At 42.3% G+C, this 8088-nt stretch overlaps 1 protein-coding gene across 1 annotated transcript in view; it reads right to left on the bottom strand.

Annotated features, from left to right (window-relative positions):
* The window catches only part of LOC138981133 (uncharacterized), a 64900-nt gene that overhangs the window by 19332 nt on the left and 37480 nt on the right, over positions 1–8088 (bottom strand). The gene's annotated exons all lie outside the window — the stretch shown is intronic.

Genomic DNA, 8088 nt, shown 5'->3' on the forward strand with positions numbered 1-8088 from the left:
AAGAGGTGTATTTTTTTTTAAATTGGTAAAGAGGGATAACTCAACTTGGTATCTAACACTATTTCTGAACACTGTAATCACTTTAACACTTTTAATCAATGTTTGTTGGTGTTCCATGCTTCAAATTGAGCTTCAAAATGGATACAAAAGGATTATTTTCCGAATTCACAAGTAAAATCACTACGTTTAATGTTCTATTTTGCTTCCCTATTTATCTTCTTCAGTTTGTGATCATCTGATTGTTATTTTGTTTACATTTTCACAATACAATATTGCAACTTATTCAGTAGTGTTTGCGTGAAAAAATCTGATACCTATGCTTAAACTTCAGTCGTTATCTTAAAATTTTGCGCGTTAAGCCCTTTATATTTTGTATTTTCCTGATAAAGCAAACATTGAACTAACAGAAAAAGTAACTTTTAAAACTACCTAATCACTTTGAAATTGGGCCTCCAAAGTGTTCTCCAGCCTTAATAGGTTTTTTTTTTTTTTTTTGTCAGAATGTTATAAAATAACGTCCCCGCGTGCTATTTAACCGTCCCCGCGTGCAGTAAAACTGTCCTCGCGTGTCCCCGCGTGTCCCCGCGTGTCCCCGCGTGTCCCCGCGTGTTTTAGACACTGTCTAAAACACGCGGGGACACGCGGGGACACGCGGGGACACGCGGGGACACACGGGGACACACGGGGACGGTGAATTAGCACGCCGGGACGTTATATAATAACATTCTGACTATCCTTTATGTATTTCTAAAAAAAAAAAAAAAATTTTTTTTTTTACTTAATATTTTTTTTTTTTTGTTTTTTTTTGGGGGGGGGGTCAGAATGTTATAAAATAACGTCCCCGCGTGCTATTTAACCGTCCCCGCGTGCAGTAAAACTGTCCTCGCGTGTCCCCGCGTGTCCCCGCGTGTCCCCGCGTGTTTTAGACACTGTCTAAAACACGCGGGGACACGCGGGGACACGCGGGGACACGCGGGGACACGCGGGGACACGCGGGGACACGCGGGGACACGCGGGGACACGCGGGGACACACGGGGACGGTGAATTAGCACGCCGGGACGTTATATAATAACATTCTGACTATCCTTTATGTATTTCTAAAAAAAAAAAAATTTTTTTTTTTACTTAATATTCTTTTTTTTTTTTTTTTTTTTTGGTCAGAATGTTATAAAATAACGTCCCCGCGTGCTATTTAACCGTCCCCGCGTGCAGTTAAACTGTCCTCGCGTGTCCCCGCGTGTCCCCGCGTGTTTCAGACAGTGTCTAAAACACGCGGGGACACGCGGGGACACGCGGGGACACGCGGGGACACGCGGGGACACGCGGGGACACACGGGGACACACGGGGACGGTGAATTAGCACGCCGGGACGTTATATAATAACATTCTGACTTACCTTTATGTATTTAAAAAAAAAAAAAACTTTTTTTTTTTTACTTAATATTTTTTTTTGTGGTCAGAATGTTATAAAATAACGTCCCCGCGTGCTATTTAACCGTCCCCGCGTGCAGTAAAACTGTCCTCGCGTGTCCCCGCGTGTCCCCGCGTGTTTTAGACACTGTCCCCGCGATGCAGTAATGGCCATCAATGTTGCCATCAATGTTTAAAGATCAGCTCGTTATTAAAGTGTTTCTTTGTATGTATATCTACTTAACATACAACTGGGTTGAAGTACCGTAAATGTAACGTTTTGTTTCGTCATAATTCAACGGGTGGTTTTTTTATTGATCATTAACGTGGTATGTTGGCAGTTTATTGATATGTTGATTTCATTCTGACGTAACGTTTGCGGATGTGTTTTCAAGTGTTCTGTGTATGTGTGTGTGTGCTCTCATCAGCAGCAGCTTCCCTCAAAAAGGGTTCTTGATGATTGCAAATTTTTACCTCAAAATGTATGTTTTTTGTTCATTTTGTTTTCATTTCTTGTGTAAAACAAAATTATCAAATACTCAAGCATCGTGTAGCTTCATCACAAATAAGTCAATCAAAACGTTTCGTTTGAGAACTGACAGTTTGCTTGGTCAGTGTTATTTGTGCGTGTGAATTATTGGGGCATTTGATTTACATATCTGAATATGTTGCATAGTATGCACAAGATGTATGACATTATCCGGGCTTCAGTGTGTGTGTGTGTGTGTGTGTGTGCGTGTGTGTGTGTGTGTGTGTGTGTGTGTGTGTGTGTGTGTGTGTGTGTGTGTGTGTGTGTGTGTCAGGTTTTCTTCTGAGATATTAGGGCTTATCAAATCGGAGATCGTTCATGCCGTAAACAGCCATTTCTGGCTGCAAGGGATCGTGTTAAAGACACACCGTTTAAGTCTGATGGATTATTATTATCCTGGTCTACTCACTGTCATTCTCCTACTCCGAACCTGACTGCCGTGATTTGATATCATCAAAGAATGACAGACACTATCGACAAAACCTCAAAACGTTATGTCACAGACAAGAGTGGCGAGAGAAAGAGAGAGAGAGAGAGAGAGGGAGAGAGAGAGAGAGAGATAGATGTCACTTTTAACAAAACATATACAAAGATAAAGAATTAGAGACAAAGAAAGAGAGACTGAGAGAGAGCAAGAGAGAGAGAGAGAGAGAGAGAGAGAGAGAGAGAGAGGGGGAAGAGAGAGTGTGTATGTATGTGTGTGTGCGTGTGTGTGTGTGTGTGTGTGTTCGTGTGTGTGTGTGTGTGTTTGTGACACTGGTAAACATCTTCCTATCATCACGTAACTTAGTTAGTGCGGAGAACAGACAGAGTTCAAAAACAAGACGATATTTTTTTTTTCGTAAAAGGAAGGAAGAAAGGCCATGCAACACACAAAGCCATGGGTGACATTCATCTAGGGTCCTTACGAAAAAGAGCAGCACAAACACATTTTCACTTCACACAATTTTTATTTTATTTGAACGGAATCGTACTATTGCAGCAGTCACAAAAAAAGAAACAAAAATGGATAAACACTGATTCTCAAACAATCAGTCAGACATCATACATATTATACACCTATATAAAGAATGTAACAAATGATTCAGTAATTTCAGACGATGATGGGGTAACGACAATGTATTCGAACGTAGTGGCTCACTTACATCAAACACATAAACAAAAAAGATCAGTAAGGTCGATACTGATTTTGAAGCATTCACTCACAGGCACAACAAAACATAGACTGTTACAAATACTTCATTAATTACAGACTGAATTGGTTAATGTTAATAAGACAATTGTTTCCGTTTTTATTAGCTACATCACAAAAAAACATGTAATCTGAGGTAAAAGTTCGCAATCATCAAGAACCTTTTTGAAGGGAAGCTGCTGCTGATGAGTGCACATACACATACACAGAACACTTAAAAACACATCCGCAATAGTTACGTCAGAAATAAATCAAAATACTGATAAACTGCCAACAAACCCACGTTAACGTTAAAAACAACCGTTGAATTATGACGAAACAAAACTTTACATGTCCGGTACTTCAACCCAGTTGTATGTTTAGTAGACTTACAAAGAAACACTTTAAAAATGAGCTGATCATTAAACATCGATGGCCATAACTGTATCGCCAACAGCATGCAAGTGTGACAATTTTGAAATAAGTTCACACACACACACACACACACACCACACACACACACACACACACACACACACACACACACACACACACACACACACACACACACACACACACACACACATATGAATCACGCACACAAATCACACACTCATATCATCCAAACACACACTCACACACACATAAACACCCCACTCCCTTACACCACACAAACACACACACACACACACACACACACACACACATACACACACACACACACACGCGCGAGAAAAAAGGTCGAAATGAGTGGATGACGTCATTAACGTAAAAACATCGTGACGTCGTCTAATTGCGCGAACATACAGCAGTAGTCTCGGAAATTCTACCCCAACAAAGCGGCACTGGGTGGCGTTGAATCAAAAATCGAAGATCCCACCAATCACTGTATATTAGTTAGTAGGCCTATGTTCCCAATTTGTGGTGAACTTCCATCCAGTCTGAGCACAAGATTCCGTCTTTATCATGTATTATGGACATGGACATTTCTCAAGTCGATCTTATTATGCGTTCTTGGGATCTTAGACGAGGAACCAAATCGAACAAAAAAATCTGTAATGCTGCGTCGCCCAAAACAAATAACGGTTTTGGGTGTGACGAAAAAAAGAACAGAGCCGGAGCGCTATGTAATTTATAGGCAGTTCTTCCAAACCCATTTAAAAAATATGACACTACCAGCCTGTTTCCGCAGATTGAGCCAGAATGTTTTGTTTTGGCAAATCGACGTTGCAGTTCCGGAGCAAATGATCTACATTTCTTTGCGAATTTGCGTTCAAACGTGGTTTTTTTCTCTCCATAATATAGCAATGCACAGCTCGAAAATATGACCAAGAACAAATCTACGGTACTTCGAAGAAAGAAGAATAACAACATTATTGTCCAATACGACTTGCAATTTACCGTGTGCGCTGTACAATCTCCCTACCTTTAAAGCAGACATAAAGCAGACCTCTTCATTTTCTTCCAAGGGGGAAATCGTTGGTCATAAAGTCTTGCAGGACCCAAACATACCTCTGCACGCTCACTTTTCTTTTCATAATTATGTTGCTTCGCAAAAATAAAATGTCATTGGTTTTCTCAACTTGTTATCAGTCAAAATTACCGAAGAACACAGAACTGGGAAATGACACTGATTGAAATACGAAAGATCTTCGACGGAGACGAAAGTTATAAATGACATGTGGTCACACCTAACTCGAGAACTAAGCGTCGCTCAGAACCAGCGCCCTTCCATTACTAAGTTAAGGAGTTTAATGCACAGTCGTACTCCCGGGCAAATTTGATTTCATTTGACAGACACATGCATATAATAGTCTCTGAAACAACCTTTCTAGGTACCCAAAAGGGGCAGCAGCTATACACAATTTTAAGGCAAAGTAGACGTATTATTTTGAAAAATGCACTTCAGAACAAAAACTTTGTTGCAAAAATGTCAATACCAGTTTAACCGCAGACAGCAGAGTAAATATTTCTGAGAGAACTATCAAGTAATTGAAAGTACCTGTAATGATATAGCTCATTTGCAGAAAGTGTGAGAGTTCAGTTCCGAAGTACACCCCCTAATTTTGTAAGTCAAACTTATTATGCCATGAAAGCATTTTAAGAGGCACTATTACAGGTAAGGGTCGAGGATAATACACCGGATGTCTAAAACAAAGGTCAGTGGTGTTCGCATACAGGCAGCAGTGACTCGGGACAGAGAATAGTTGCAAGCAACAAGTGCCGCCGACCACTTTCTTTCCTTCAAGCCGGAAAGGAGCGATATGAATAAATTAACAAGTGACCTTACGCTAGGCCTGCGCAGTGCAATGGGCTATGGTATCATATCACAGGTGCACGTTTGGTTGGATGGTTATCACCGAATCGCTGTCAATGACAGCAACGTAGACGGCGCATCGCATCACGTGTGCCTTCTACGAAATCGCTACTGGGATTGGTCTTAAGTAAATTCCACAGGTCCAATGAAAAGTACCGTACTCGTCGTCATACAGACTGGAGTGCCGCGACAATTGGGTGGAAGTAACTTGGGCGGTGCATCATATCAGGGTATTTTTATAAGGCACGGCCTTATCCTAATTCGCCAAGACGCGGGGTGGACTGACACGATATCCACATATCCAATGAAAACACGTGCAAGTACGAACAGCATTCGTCGAGTTGAAAACTGGAGTGCCGCGAAACAAGCGGGTGACGCTGAGTAGGTGCAGGTCTCGTGAAAGAGCCAATCAGACAGCGATACCAACAGTAGACAACGATTCTACTGTCGACCAATAACCAGTACGTAATGATATTACTTCTTATGTTAATGCTAACTAGGAATCTTCCTTATTCTGCTAGTAAGATTTAGTAAGTGTGTGTGTGTGTGTGCTGTGTGTGTGTGGTGTGTGTGTGTGTCTGTGTGTGTGTGTGTGTGTGTGTGTCTGTGTGTCTGTCTGTGTGTGTGTCTGTGTCTGTGTCTGTGTCTGTATGTGTGTTTGTACCGGCACGGTTGGCCTAGTGGTAAGGCGTCCGCCCCGTGATCGGGAGGTCGTGGGTTCGAACCCCGGCCGGGTCATACCTAAGACTTTAAAATTGGCAATCTAGTGGCTGCTCCGCCTGGCGTCTGGCATTGTGGGGTTAGTGCTAGGACTGGTTGGTCCGGGTGTCAGAATAATGTGATTGGGTGAGACATGAAGCCTGTGCTGCGACTTCTGTCTTGTGTGTGGCGCACGTTATATGTCAAAGCAGCACCGCCCTGATATGGCCCTTCGTGGTCGGCTGGGCGTTAAGCAAACAAACAAACAAAAAATGTGTGTTTGTGGTTTTACCGACAAATGGGGACGATTGTCACTGTACAGCAGTGAAATGGGGACGCTACCGTTAAATGGGGACGTGCGACCCCATTAGACTCGATTTGCGCAGATTGAGCGACCCCATTTGACTGCTGCCCAGCATCCCTGGGCGGGGATATAGCTCAGTTGGTAGCGCGCTGGATTTGTATTCAGTTGGCCCGCTGTCAGCGTGAGTTCGATCCCAGGTTCGGCGGAAATTTATTTTCAGAGTCAACTTTGTGTGCAGACTCTCTTCGGTGTCCGAACCCTCCCCCCGTGTACACTACATTGGGTGTGTACGTTAACGATCCCACGATTGACAAAAGGGTCTTTCCTGTCAAAATTGCTTAGGCACAGTTAATAATTGTCTACCTAATACCCGTGTGACTTGGAATAATAGGCCGTGAAAGGTAAATATGCGCCGAAATGGCTGCAATCTACTGGCCGTATAAATTTCATCTCACACGGCATCACTGCAGAGCGCCTAGAACTATACCCACGGAATATGCGCGATATAAGCCTCATTAATTGAAGCCTCATTGATTGATTGATCCCTGTGGACAAACGGACTTGATTTTCACACACATTTTTACACACATTTTAGCTCTGCACTTTGTGGTCGGCTCTACTAAACCATTTGTGATTGTTATCATGTGACTTCAAATGACTTTACAAATACTGTTTTCATCATAATTAAGTTTCTAGTGTTAAGTATGAACCGCGTAGGTGCCTTCTTGTTACTATTTATTTTAATAAAAGTCATAATACTACCAAGATAGTGGAGAAGCTTCATATTTCTTGTCTATCTCTCTCGGACACACTAACACACACGTACGAAGTAGCCTACCTTATGTTGTGTTATTTCTGTTGAAGAATGGGGGGGGGGGGGGGGGGGGTGAAGAGAGAGAGATAAGGATAAATGGTGGACAGTGATATCACTGATACACATTGCCCGTTGTGTTCTGAATGGTCTAAAAAGCAAAGCCTTCTATAAAAAATATATATATATATAAAAGATAAGCAACACGTAGCCTCGGAAGCAAGTGGACTTACAGTACTTGGTTTTACCAAAATATTTGGAAGAAGTGTTCTCAAGAAAAATGAAACAGTGGAAATAACACTACGACCTTGCACAAAGTGGAAATAAAGAATGGACATAGGGGTCGAAAGAGAGAGAGAGAGAGAGAGAGAGAGAGAGAGAGAGAGAGAGAGAGAGAGAGAGAGAGAGAGAGAGAGAGAGAGAGAGAGAGAGAACTCAGAACTGTTTATTGTACTAAGGCAACAAACTCATATAGAAGCCAAGGGGAATGCAACATAACACATACTACCAAAAGTCGAAATCGAAGTACAAAGTTTGCTGAAAACCGAAGCATGTAGCATGTACAATCGCGATCATTTCTCGCTGTTGGAAGTCCAAAAACGATTCTGTGAGCACATGTGGAAAAAGAGAGAGAGAGGGAGAAAGTGAGAGAGGCACACAGAGGCAGATAGAGAGAGAGAGAGAGAGAGAGAGAGAGAGAGAGAGAGAGAGAGAGGAGAGAGAGAGAGAGATAGAGAGAGAGAGGGAGAGAAAAAAGTGAGAGAGAGAGAGAGACAGGCACACAGAGGCAGATAGAGAGATAAAGAGAGGAGAGAGAGATAGAGAGAGAGAGAGGGAGAGAGAGAG

Source organism: Littorina saxatilis, linkage group LG1 (assembly GCF_037325665.1).
Source record: "Littorina saxatilis isolate snail1 linkage group LG1, US_GU_Lsax_2.0, whole genome shotgun sequence".
Classification (NCBI taxonomy): domain Eukaryota; kingdom Metazoa; phylum Mollusca; class Gastropoda; order Littorinimorpha; family Littorinidae; genus Littorina; species Littorina saxatilis.